The sequence below is a fragment of the Suncus etruscus genome, chromosome 11 (assembly GCF_024139225.1).
Source record: "Suncus etruscus isolate mSunEtr1 chromosome 11, mSunEtr1.pri.cur, whole genome shotgun sequence".
NCBI lineage: Eukaryota > Metazoa > Chordata > Mammalia > Eulipotyphla > Soricidae > Suncus > Suncus etruscus.
In genome coordinates, this window is record NC_064858.1 from 63,007,651 (window position 1) to 63,022,326 (window position 14,676).

Below are 14,676 nucleotides of genomic sequence, written 5' to 3' on the forward strand. Positions count from 1 at the left end.
CCAGCACCTTCTTATATAGGGAAGGTGAAGGAGGCAGGCAAAAGGCAATGTCAATCATTCTTTTGGCATGAAAATTACTTCATTATTCCAAATAAGGCAAGTGGGCAATACTTCTTGCAGTATCCATGGAAAGATCTTGTGACCTTCTAGCTGCATTCCTAACTGCTTAACTATCAGGAGGTGGTGGAAGATGTGCTTGCTTCAGTGATCTTGAACAGACAATGTAACATATACTTATTGATAACAGCCTCGTTGACTCCGGAATGTAGTCTTAAGGAGTGAGGCCCTGTCTCTGATAATGGTACCGAGTAGTGTTGCTCTCCTCCGGGCTAAAATTAATTATCTCTTGCAGCTGCACATTCCTTTCTCTTTGGCCCAAGAACTTACAGCAAGTCTGCACGTAGCCTTTAGGTGAAAGGCTGAACTAAGGCAGAAAGTATAGCAAAATAACCTCAAACAAGTCACAGTCCCCAACAGACAGACACTTTGACAAAGAAGAAATACAAATGGCCAAAAGACACATAAAAAATGCTCCATATCACTAATCATCAGGGAGATGCAAATCAAAACAACTATGAGGTACCACCTCACACCACAGAGATTGGCACACTTCACAAAGAATGAGAATAAAGTGTTGGCAGGGATGTGGAGATAAAGGAACTCTTATCCACTGCTGGTGGGAATGCCATCTAGTTCAACCTTTATGGAAAGCGATATGAAGATTCCTCCAAAAACTGGAAATCGAGCTCCCATATGACCCAGCTATGCTACTCCTAGGAATATACCCTAGGAACACAAAAATGCAATACAAAAACCCCTTCCTTACACCTATATTCATTACAGCACTATTTACCATAGTAAGACTCTGGAAACAACCAAGATACCTTTCAACAGATGAATGGCTAAAGAAACTGTGGTACATATACACAATGCAATATTACTCAGCTGTCAGGAGAGATGAAGTCATGAAATTTTCCTAAACATGGACGTTCATGGAATCTATTATGCTGAGTAAAATAAGTCAGAGAGAGAGAGAAAAATGCAGAATGGTCTCACTCATCTATGGGTGTTAAGAAAAATGAAAGACATTCTTGCAATAATAATTTTAAGACACAATAGAGAGAAGGGCTGGAAGTTACAGTTCACCTCATGAAGCTCACCACAAACAGGGATGAGTTTTGTTAGAGAAATAACTACATTTTGAACTATCCTAATAATGAAAATGTATGAAGGAAATAGAAAGCCTGTCTAGAGTACAGGGGGAGGTTGGGCAGGGAGCAGGGAAATTTGGGACATTGGTGATGGGAACGTTGCACTGGTGATGGGTGGTATTCTTTACATGACTGAAACCCAAACAACAGAATCATGTATGTAATCAAGGTGTTTAAATAAAAATATATTAAAAAAAAGAGTTGCAACATCAAGTTATCAAAATAATGGTGTGTTCATCTGTCCAGCCTTGAACCCTGGATCCCAGACTTAGAAACAGCACAGTTCTTCACAACAGCTGCAGGAAACAAATCCCATCTGGGACAGCCTTAATACTGCTAAAACACCAACAAGTGCCAGCTCTCATATGATATCCTGACATCGAGGAAAATGGAAACGACTTGACCTAAGAGCAGGTTACCCTACCCTACCAGCTAACGATAAGACAAAATCAGAAGACTTGTCATCCATTGGTAGGTCCAAAAGCCAAGATCGTGAGTTACAGATGACTGGCTGCTAGAACCATGACCAGACTGTATATATCTTGGGACCAATAAAAAAGCCCTAATCTAGGGTTTGAACTACGACCTGCACAACAACCATGATCCCCAGTTCCAAAGGTCTGACAGAGACAATTGTAATGGAATGGGGCTTCTGGAAACACAAAGAAAGACGCTATCCTAAGTGCCATCCTAGGTTTAGTGCAAAGACCAAGACCACCAACCACAGAAGATGGATTAAAATGACACTGAGGGAACAGAACTTCTAGAACCACAAAGACTGACTTCATCCTAAGTCCCACCCCTGGAACTGTGCAGATACTGAGATTGATAGATACAGAGGTCTGATTGTATCACCTAGGACTGAACAGAAGTCCTCCAAACAACACAAAAGCACCACCGGGAGAGTAAAGGATCCTGAACAGAGTCTATAGTTGATCCTATGACAATATACTCCAAGGGCGGAGAACCCCATATCTCTTAGGCCAAGTGAATTACTTTTCCAATGATCCCAACATTTATTGTGCCAGGGCAGGGGGGAAAAAAAGCAAAAAAAAAACCCCACAAAATATTGTTTATCTTTTTATATATTATTATTTATCTCCATTTATTATTATTATTATTATTATTATTATTATTATTTACCTATCTATTTTGGTCGATTTCTTTGTTTTGGTGTGGTTATTGAAGCTGTTGCCCCCATTTACACTTAATTTCTTTTCTTTTCTTTTCTTTCTTTATATGCTCTGCCATGTTTCTTATCTCTAGAAGAATTCCGCTTATTTTCTGCATATTAGACTTTTACCCCAGTTTATTACTTTTCTCTTCTTCAAACAAAATCACGTAACTTGACCTAGCTAGTCCTGCCCCCCAGTTAGACGGGGAAATAAGGGAGGCACCAGGACCAAACAGGTGCAAGACTACTAAGTAGTAGGCTAGATACAGAGGGGACCACATATTCTGGCCCTGGGGGTGAGGGAACAGCATATGGGAGGTAGGACAAAAACGGAGATGTAGTGAGGACAAATTGGTGATGGAAATCCCCCCTGATTTTATGTAAATATGTACCTAAAATATTATTGTCAACAATATGTAAGCCACTATGATCAAAATAAAATTATATTAAAAAATAATGGTGTGTTATCACCTGCTACATGAAATAGGTGTTATGTTTCTAATCATAAATCTTAGATTAATGTCATTTTAGTCACAGAAAGTTAAAGATCAATTTTAATGCTAATCAGTGTTGAGAGAATAGATTAGCAATGCAATGAATGTCATTACCCTTTTAAGCATATATTTTATGTGATGCTCCCTGCTGAAATAAATAAGGTTGTGAAACTAAGATACCATAAAGCAAGGGTATCTGACTAAAAGAACAACAAAAAAAGAAAAATTAGGTTGTAGAGAAAAACATGTAGAAAAATATTTTTATATAAATCTTTATTTAAGCACCATGATTACAAACATGTTTGTAGTTGGAGTTGGTTTCAGTCATTAATGGAATACCCCCCTCACCAGTGCAATACTCCCCTTATCTCACCCCTGCCTGTATACCTGACCTGCACTCTACTTCTCTCATTCTTTAACATTGTAATGCTAGTTGTTAGTGTAGTTATTTTCCTAACTAATTTTGAGCCTGTCTTTCTGGCCCTTTCAGCCTTTAACTCTATTGTCTCTGGGCCTAATTCCATTAACGTCTTTAATTTTTTTTAAAACCGATAGATCAGGGAGACTGTTCTGTGTCTATCTCTCTCCCTATGACTTCTTTCATTCAACAAAATAATATTACTATGCAGCCATCAGAAGAGAAGTCATGAAATTTTTCTATATGTGGATATACATGCAATCTATTATGTTGAGTAAAGAAGAAAAAATATATATATATATTTTGGTTTTGGGGCCACACCCGGCAAGCTCAGGGGTTACTCCTGGCTGTCTGCTCAGAAATAGCTCCTGGCAGGCAAGGGGAACCATATGGGACACCGGGATTCGAACCAACCACCTTTGGTCCTGGATCGGCTGCTTGCAAGGCAAACACCTCTGTGCTATCTCTCCGGGCCCCAGTAAAGAAAATATTTTAATAAAATTTTTGTCTAAATAAACTTTTTCCACCACAAAAATATTATTAAAAATTAAAATTTTACTAGAATAAACATATTTAAAATTTTTTATTTCTCTTTTTTGGGGGGTTTGGATCACATCTGGTGGCACACAGGAGTTACTCCTGGCTTGTCCTCAGAAAGTGCTCCTGGCAGGCTCGGGGACTATATGGGACTCAAAGGATCAAACCAAGGTCCCTCCAGGGTTGATTGTGTTTAAAACAAATGCCCCACCACAATGCTATCTCTCCAGCCCTTAAATTTTTCTAACACATTTGAATTTTAATATAAAACCAAAATGTATATTGCTATATTTTCTCTCTCTCTTTTTTTTTTTTTTTGGTTTTTGGGCCACACCTTGTAATGCTCAGGGGTTACTCCTGGCTATGTGCTCAGAAGTCACTCCTGGCTTGGGGGACCATATGGGGTGCCGAGGAATCGAACTCTGGTTTGTCCTAGGCTAGCGCTGGCAAGGCAGACACCTTACCTCTAGCACCACTGAGTCGGCCCCGCTATATTTTCTATAATTAAAATTAATAGGAACATGTATCAGAATAGCATTTCTAAAAGAAATATAAATGTGTTACCTGATTCCATAAGAACTCCAAAGAACATTTCTATTCTTTGAGATTTCTTATTAATTTCTGTGAGATTCTATAATTAGACTGCCTTTATATATCAAAAACCATTATTCATAATTGATATTAAAAACAGATTAGAAAATTCTCATTTGAAGAAAATAATTTTAAAACTTGACTTTAAAAGTTTGGAAAATGTAGTATCTCTCTAGGATATGTTTTTGCAGGAAATGATAAATCCTTTACAATTTTAAATTTTAATTTAGAATATTTGTATACCCATAAATTATATATATTAAATTTCAGTGTAAATTACAAATAAACTGGAAAGCCATATGATTTATGCTTCTTAAAGGGAAAAAGACAGTGTGCCCCTCAGTTATATAGATATTCACAGTTGGTGAAATACCACAACATTCCATCATATTGATTTTATATCTTTACTTATTTTAGATTAAACTTATATAATTTAGTATAAGATTTTTAGTTTTTTGATAATTTTACTTTAATCATTCTTTTTTATCATTATTTTCTTGCAGGGTCATTTTGCAGTTAGATAGAAGATGCAGATAAAAGGGAAATTGAGATTGTGAAGCATATATTCAATTCATGACCTTTGTTTAGATGCACTCATATATGCTCAGAGGTTACTGCTAGTCTGTGATGAGAGATCACTTTGAATATTTTATGGGACCATAAACCGTGCCAGGGTTTTAAATCAGCCTAGTCACATGTAAGGCAGGTAATCTACCCATTGTACTATTTATCTAATCATGATATTAAAAACTGTATAAAATTCAACACAATGATCTTGTCTTAATCCTTGCAAAAAGACTATTTAATTTCACAACTTTAAAGAAGTTAATGAAGTTGCTGAAAAAAATGACATTTAAATTTTTACAAGTACCTATATTTTATTAATTTTAATATTTTATTACATTTTATAGATTATTAGAATGATCTCATTTTATTATTGATATTATAATATCAAATTCTGTGATTATATCTCTTTAGAATAATATATTTATTTAAGCACCGTGATTATAAACATGTTTATAGTTTGGTTTCAGTCATAAAAAAAGCACACCCCTTCACAAGTGAAACATTTCCAACACAAATATCCCCCATCTCCCTCCTCCTCAACCCCTGTCTGTATTCTATTTCTCTCACTCATTAACATTGTCTTGATAGATATTATGAAAGTTATTTCTACTTCACTCACCACTCTGTATTGTGAGATGGTCCTTCCAGTCTTCATCTCTATTGCCTCTGGGTATTATTACATTAATGTCTTTTATTTTTATTAAGACCCATAGATGAGTGAGACTATTTTGTGTCTTTTTTTCTCCCTCTGACTTATTTCACTCAGCATAATAGTTTCCATGCTCATCCATGTATAGGAAAATTTTATGACTTTATCTCTCCTGAGGACTGCATAGTATTCCATTGTGTATATGATCACTGTTTCCTTAGCCATTCATTCTTTGAAGGACATCTTGGTTGTTTCCAGAGTATGGCTATTGTAAATAGCACTGCAATGAATATAGGTGTGAGGAAGGCATTTTGGTATTGTGTTTTTGTATTCCTAGGGTATTTCCCTAGGAATGATATATAGCTGGATCATATGGCTCAATTTCCAGTTTTTTTTTTTTTTTTGAGGAAACTTCATATTATTTTCCATAAAGGCTGGACTAGATGGCATTACCAAGAAGTGAATGAGAGTCCTTTCTCCCTACATCCCTGCCAGCACTGATTGTTCTTGTTCTTTGTAATGTGTGCCAGTCTCTGTGGCATGAGTTGGTGTCTCATTCTTGTTTTAATTTGCATCTCCCTGATGATTAGTGATGTGGAGCATTTTTTCAGGTGCCTTTTGGCCATTTGTATTGCTTCTTTGAGAAATTGTTCATTTCTTCTCCCCATTTATTGATGGTGTTAGACTTTTTTCTTATTAAGTTCTGTCATTACATTATATATCTTAGATATTAGCCCCTTATCTGATGGGTATTGAGGGAATAATTTTAGTGGGTGGCTTTTGTATCCTAGTCATGATTTCCTTTGAGGTGCAGAAGCTTGTCAGTATCCACTTTTTTTTTTTTTTTTGGAGAGTAATGTTTCCTTTTTGAAGATGCCTTTGGTCTCAATGTCATGGAATGTTTTAACTATATGTTTTAACTTCTTTATACCTTATGGTTCGGGTCTGAAATCAACATCTTTAATCCATTTGGATTTGAGTTTGTGCATGGTGTTAGATGGAGGTTTCAGTTCGCTTTTTTACATGTGGCTGAACAGTAGTCCCAAAATCATTTTCGGAAGAGACTTTCCTTGTTATATTTTAAATTTATTTTTACTTTATCAAAAATTAATTGATTGTATGTCTGGGGAACATTCTCTGAATAATCAAGTATATTCCACTGAGCTGAGGGTTGGTCTTTATTACAATAGCATGCTGTTTTAAGGACTATTGCTTTATCGAACAATATAAAATTAGGAAAGTTTTGCCTCCCATATTCTTTTTCCCAAGGGATATTCTAACTATTTTTGGTTGTTTATTTTTCTAAATAAACTTCAGGAGTGTTTGAACCACTTCTTTGAAGAATGTTATGTGTTTCCTTTGAGTGATTTAATAATATCTGTACAATGCTTTGGGGAGTATTGCTATGTTATGATGTTAAATATTCCAATCCATGAGTTGGGTATGTGCCTCCATGTCCTTGTGTTCTCTTATTTTTTGAAGCAAGCTTTTGTAGTTTTCTTTGTGTAGGTCCTTCACACTTAGTTCAATTGACTCCAAGGTATTTGAGTTTATGTGATACTAATTTGAATGGGATTGCTTTCCAATATTCATTATTGGTGTATAAGAAATTAATTGATTTTTGAGTGTTAATTTTGGAGCCTGCCACTTTGCTATATAAATCTATTGTTTCTAGAAGCTTTCTGGTAGACTCTTTGCAGTTTTCTAAATATAGTATCATGCTGTCTTTGAACAATAAGAGCTTGACTTTTTCCTTTCTTATCTAGATGCCCTTGATATCCTTTACTTGCCTAATTGTTATGGCAAGAACTTCTAGCACTTTGTTGAATAAGAGTGTGGAGAGAGGGTAGCCTGGTCTAGTATTAGATATTAGGGAGAAGGCTTTTAGTTTATCTCCATTGAGAATAATATATGTTTGCCTTGAGATAGGTGGCCTTAACTATATATAGAAAAGTTTCCTACGTTTTAGTCTTGATGTGTTTTTATCAAGAATGGTTGTTGGACTTTATCCAGTACTTCTTTGTATCTATTGATATGATCATATGGTTTATATATTTTTTTTGATCTGCAGTATTATGTGCTGATTTACCTATGGTTTTTTTAAATTTTATTTTTAAAACCATATGGGATACTGGAGATCTAACACTGGTGAGTATGGGGTCACTGTGTGCAAGAAAAACACTCTACCTCTATGCAATTACTCCGACCCCTAGTTTATCTTAAACCATCCTTGCATTTTCAGAATGAAACCTACTTGGTTGTAGTGTATGACATTCTTGATGAAGTTTTGGATTCTATTTTCCAGAATTTTATTGAGGATCTTTTCATCTGTGTTCATCAGGGATCCTGTTCTGTAATTCTAATTCTAATTCTCTCTCTCTCTCTCTCTCTCTCTCTCTCTCTTCCTGTCTGTCTCTCTGGAGCATCACTACCTGGTTTTGGTATCAGGGTGGTTGATTCATAAAAACTATTTGGGTGTGTTCCTGTTTCTACAATTTCATAAAAGAGCCTAAAATATATTTGTAGTAGTTCATCTGCAATGCTTTGAAAGAAATTATTAGTGAATCCATCTGCCCTGGGGTTTTGTTTTTGGAAAGACTTAACATTGTTTGGGGGAAGATAAACATTTTTATTTTTCTCAGTAGTGATGGATCTGTTTAGATATGCTAGATCATCCTGGTTTGACAGTGGAAGATTATGTGTCCAAGAATTTATTCATTTCTTCCAGGTTCTAAAATTTTGTGGTATAGAGTTTCTCAAATTAGTCTCTGATTAATATTTGAATCAGTGCAGTAATGTAGTGATATTCCACTTTTTATTTTTAATCTGGCTTATTAAGTTTTTCTCTCCTTTATTTTTTCTTTGTGAGTTTTTCTAGTGTTTTATCAATATTGTCTTTTGTTCAAAGAACCAACTTTTGCATTTGATGATCTCTTGGATTATTCTTTGTATTTTCACTACATTGATTTCTTCTCTAAGCTTTATTTCCTCTGCCTACCTACTTTTGGCTTCTTGTGTTGATAATCTTCTAATTTTATAAACTCCACCACTTTTTCTGTGTTCCATAATTCTAATATTTTGTGTCTTCATTGACATTTGTTGTCAGGACTATTTTGATTTTCTCTTTTATTTCATTTCAGACACATTTGTTGTTCTGTAATGAGCTGTTTAATTTCCAGGTGCTAAAGATTTTCTTCTGTGACCCTTTATAATTCACTCCCAATTACAGACCCTTGTGATCTGAGAAGGTATTCTGCACAATTTCTATGCTCTGGACTTTATGGAGATATGTTTTATGGGGCAGCACATGGTCTATCTTGAGAATGATCCATTTGCATTGGAGAAGAAGTGTATCTAGTTTTCTGGGGATATATAGCCCTATATGTATCTAACTGTACATTTATTCCTTTTCTTTTTTTATATTAGGGGGTATTTGGGTGAAACTCTGTGATGCTCAGGGGTTACTCCTGGCTATGCACTCAGCAATCAAAAACTCCAGAAATCCTCCTTAATTCATTTTATGAGGCTAATATCACATGCATTATTAAAGCTGGCATGGGGCCGGAGAAATAGCATGGAGGTAAGGCGTTTGCCTTTCTTGCAAAAGGTCATCAGTTCGAATCCCGGCGTCCCATATGGTCCCCCATGCCTGGCAGGAGTAATTTCTGAGCATGGAGCCAGGAGTAACCCCTGAGCACTGCCGGGTGTGACCCAAAAAAAAAAAAAAAAAACCACACACACAAAAAAGAAGGCTGGCAAAGACACCACCAAAAAAGAATGCTACAGACCAATTTCACTACCGTACATGAATGTAAAATTTATCAAAAGAAACTTAGCAAACAGAATCCATCACTATATCAAAAATATTATACACCATGACAAAGTCATTTTCATCCCAGGGATGCAAGATGTGTTCAACATATACAGATAAATTAATATACACCACACCAACAAGAAAGAAAAACCACATGATTATATCTATCGATGCAGTGAAGGCATTTAATCAAATCTAACATCCATTCATGATGAAGACAGTCATCAAAATAGAGTTTGAAGGAATCTTCCTCAAGATTGTCACAGCTAACTATAACAAGCCCACAGCCAACATTTTTCTTAGTGTTAAAAATCTGAAAGCATTCCCACTAGGAAAACTAGGCTGTCCACTGTCTCCATTCTTATTAAATACAGTACTAGCAATAACAATCAGACAAGAGAAGGAAATAAAAGGAATCCAAATAGGGAAAAGGAAGTCAAACTATCTCATTTTTGCACATGATATATTGATATGCATCAAAAACAAAAAACCAATACAGGAAAGTGGCTGACTACAAAGTCAATATACAAAAGGCAGTATCATTTCTTTTTTTTTAAATATATTTTTTATTTAAGTAACATGATCATAGTTGGGTTACAGTCATATAGCCAGAACAACCCCCTTCACCAGTGTAACATTATCCTCTTCCCCCTTCTCATCCCCTGCCTGTATTCGAGACAGGCACTGTACTACAGTTATTTGTTTTTAAGTTGTATTTTTTTCCTTAAAGGATAAGAGTGAAAACATATATTAAAGGTGTGATAGTGGCAATTGCCATTGTTTGCATAGGTCCAGAAAAATGGGGAAAATGGAAAAAAATCCTTGATCTGATTACAAAAAGGCCTCACCCCAGGAGTTTATTGGCATAAGACCGACTCTGGGTTCCAGGCATACCAGATCGTCCCACTCAAGTCATTCTCAAGGTCCTGGTGAAACTTTTTTACACTTTAGCTACTGTTGGTATCAGATTCTTATATTTAAAGACTCTGGATTCTGTACATTTCTTTCATCGATGTCAGGCTGATGTGGAGCATCCTCTAGTTTCAGCATAACATTCAATGCAGAGCAATCTGCCCTGCATGCAGACTTTTGCTGAGTCCTCTGGGTGTTGGGAGCACTCTTTGGAGTAAGTCAAATCCAAAGTAGTGGTAGGTCTTCCCTGGTAGAGGTTTGGATCCTGGTAATGTTATAGACAATTGTGGTTGTTTCCATAGATGGTATTCATTGTTCAGGTGTGTGTGTGGGCGATGCCCATTCTTCTGAGGCCTGAGCCAAATCTTTATGCCAATGTTCAGGGTAAAAGGCCTAATTACATTACCAAATTTGTGTTCCATCTCTATTAGATAAGAACTTGTTTGCATATGTATTATTTTCCCATTTTAATGTGTCTATACAAAAGAGAAGCAATGCCACAAGATATTGTTGGTGCATCTGGGGGCCGACGAATAAAGTCCAACATTCCTTGTAACTTTTGGTATATACAAGAAATTTATACAGAGATACTCTTCTACCAGTATTGCTTATAAAACAGATTTTAAAGGGGGAAATCAAACAGTAAAATAACAAATCCAGTAGACAAAATTGTCACTATAAGAGGATATTCAAAAAAAGTTATAGATGTTAAGGGAATACATCTGAGATATACAAAGGAGAAACATGTGACCCTTTTATGTTTTAAAAATCGCTTCTCGGCCTTTTGGCAAAGATCAAGTGTAATATTTGTTCTTATCAGTATGAATTCTTTACACAAATAATTAAACAGAGGAGAAAGATAATAAGGAATTGATCCTATTTAAAATATTACCTAAAAAATCAAGTACAGAGGAATTAACCTAAAAAAGAAGGGAAAGACCTATACCATGAAAATTTCAAAACAATTCAGAAAAAAATGTAAGAGTATATAAGGAAGTGGAAAACCAGCCCATCTTACTTAAATTAATTCACAGATTCGATAAATTCCCAACCAAATTCAGACATCATTTTTAAATATAATTTTTATTTTGAACATAGTGGCTTACATATTGTTGACAATAATATTTTAGGTACATATTTACATAAAATAAGGGGGTTTCCCATCGCCGATTTGTCCTCCCTACACCTCCGTTTTCGTCCTACCTCCCAAATCCTCCTCCCTCACCCCTGGGGCTGCTAGAAAATGTGGTCCCCTCTGTACCTAGTTTATTACTTAGTAGTCTTGCACCTGTTTGGTCTTGGTATCTCCTTTATTTCCTCCTCTAACTGGGAGGCAGGACTAGATAGTTCAAGTTAGGTGGTTTTGTTTGAAGAAGAGAAAAGTAATAAACTGGGGTAAAAGTCTAATACGCTGAAAATGGGCGGGATCCTTCTAGAGACTGTATCATTGGTTTGAGAGATGAAGGAGAAAAATAAGGTGAAATACCCCAACAGTACAAAAAGAAGTGTCAAATATCCAGTGAGCACTCCAACAATAACAACGATAAGCACCACAAAAAAAAAAAGCCATGGTCTTGAGATAAAAAACATGGCAGGGCATATAAATAAAGAAAAGAAAAGAAGGAAAAAACATAAATGTAAATGGGACAACTACTTCAATAACCACACCAAAACAAGGAAATTGACAAGTAGATAGGTAAAAATAAAATAAAATAAAATAAAATGAGTATTTAAAAAATAATATGTATGTACAAAAAATAAAAAATATTTTGTGCTTTTTGCCTTTTTTCCCCTCCTGCACTGGCACAATAAGTATTGGGGTCATTCGAAAAGGAATTCACTTGGCCTAAGAGATATGGGGTTTCTCCACCCTTGGAGTATATTGTCATGGAATTAACTATATACTTCATTCAGGTTCATTTACTACCCTTGGTGCTTTCGTGGTGTTTGGAAAGCTTCTGCTCCTTTATGGGTGATAAAATCAGATCTCTGTATCAAGAGATCTCAGTATCTGCACAGTGGGATTTATGATGACATCTTTCTTAGTCATTCTAGAAGTTCTGTTCCTCAATGTCATTTTAATCCATCTTCTGTGGTTAGTGGTCTTGGTCTTTTCACTGATCCTAGGATGGAACCTAGGATAGTGTCTTTCATTGTGTTTCCAGAAGCCTCATTTCATTTCAATTGTCTCAGCCAGACCTTTGGAACTGGGGATCATGGTTGTTGTGCAGGTCATAATTCAAACCCTAGACTGGGGCTTTTTTATTGGTCCCAAGATATATACAGTCCAGTTATGGTTCTGGTAGCCAGTCATCTGTAAATCGCGATCTTGGCTTTTGGACCTACCGAAGGGTGACAAGTCTTCTGATTTTGTCTTATCGTTAGCTGGTGAGGTAGGATAACTTGCTCTTAGGTCAAGTTGTTCCCATTTTCCTCATTGTCAGGATATTATATTATAGCTGGCACTTATTGGTGGCCCAGCAGTATAAAGGATGTCCGGGTTGGGATTTATTTCCTGTAGCTGTTGTGAAGAACTTTGTCGTTTCTATGCTGGGATCCAGGGTTCAAGGCTCTTCGGATGTTGTCTACTCACTTGGAGTCTAAGATGGGTCCGCATGACATATTTTCAAGGTGGGAGATATCCCTGTATTGTAAACAAGTATGAGTTCTTATGCCTAGTAGATAAGAGCTTGATTTTATATTAGGATTTTCCATTTTATTAGTGTACCTTTGCAGGGAGGAATGGTGTTACATTATATTGTTGGTGCATTTGGGGGTGAACAGAGAAGAAAACAGAAACAGGTCACACACCCAAAAAAGATAAAAATAGGAATAAAAATAAATGTGCTCACTTATGTATATGTAAAACAAACATTTTTAGAAAATGAATTAACAAAGTAATTAAAGGAACAAAGTGATGCAAGAGACTACTTTACTTTTGGGGATAAGCAGGTAAGGAGGTGGCGTAATACAGGTCTTATACTTATGTTGAAAGTTTAGGTTTTCCCATTGTCTTTGGGATTTTCTTGTGGTGTGTGGGTTCCCAGGTACCTTTCCATCACAGCCCCTGACCTTCTTGAGATTGGTAAAGATTTGTGGCAGGGAGGTCTTGGAAGAGCTTTTGCATTGGGGATACTTTTAGAGCTAAGTCCGGTTTCAAGTAACAGTCCATGTTAGGGGGAGTTGGTAGGGAGGGCCACGCAGCCTGAGTCCACAGGGGAGTTGGTTGCCTTTTCTTGCAGGGTAGGTTTGACTGGGTGTCCCTTCGCTTGGGTGCTGGGTACTGGTTCTTTGGGGTAGGAGGTCAGTCTTGATGTCTAATGTATTAAGAGCTGGGGTGAAGAGTTTTAGTATGGTGGGAGGTCTGTATGGGATTGAAGGGTAAAGGGATAGTTGGATTTCCAAAAGGGAGAAAGGGGAAAGTATATGGAAGGGGTAGGAAGGAAGAAAAGAGAAAACACATTAGGAAAAAAGGGAGAAGAGAAAAGAAAAAAGGAAAAGAGAAGAAAGATAAAGAAAAGAAAAAAGAAAGTAGTGAGAAGAGAGGAGAAAAAAGCAAGGGAATGCTAGTTTGCTTGAATGTGTTCGATGAGTAGGGCCTGTAGTATAAGTTTGTACGTCACAGTTGCTGCTTCGGTGGTCTGATAGGTCACATGCTTCAAATCCTAAAAGAAGGTATAACCTAGAGATAAAGTGTATGTTAAAGAGTTTTCTGGGGACATTCTCGTAGTGCAAGCTGGGTATGGTATCTCGTGTGACTGAGCCCCGAGATGCCATCTTAGTTTGTCCACCCTTTGCATCCAAGAACGCTTGTGGATAGAAAAGCTGAGAGGTTATTATAAATATGTTAAGATTAAGGCATTTAAACATAGTGTTATGAGATGTTTCCATTGGAGTCAGTGGTTTCCCGTGGTGTTCTTTACCTGTGATCCTGTATAAGATCCCTAAGGGATAATTATGGGCCTTTGTATTAGAAGGCTGATCACATACCTATTCTCTCATTGCTGCTTTTTCTGCTGTTGTTGGTTCCTTTGTGGTATAATGTGTTGTCAAGAATTTTTGTTGCTCCTTTTTCTTGAACTTTGGACCCTACTCCAGAGTATATGTTGACTATTACAGTGTTTGGAGTTTCTACCCTGTTAAACCCTCTTATTTGGTAGTTGAGTATTAGTTGTCTATAAGGTGTATGTTCTAGGTGCTTCAGAATAGTGCTATCATTCTGTGTTTATCTTTCGTCTTCTGACTTACTTAGTTTAATATAATGTGTTCTAGGTCCATCCACGTTGCTGCAAAGTCTGTGATTGTATCA

At 36.4% G+C, this 14,676-nt stretch overlaps 1 pseudogene; it reads left to right on the forward strand.

The window, feature by feature from the left end:
- Positions 1 to 11,135: 11,135 nt before the first annotated feature.
- Positions 11,136 to 11,247, forward strand: LOC126023338 (uncharacterized; annotated as a pseudogene).
- The last annotated feature ends 3,429 nt before the right edge of the window (positions 11,248 to 14,676 follow it).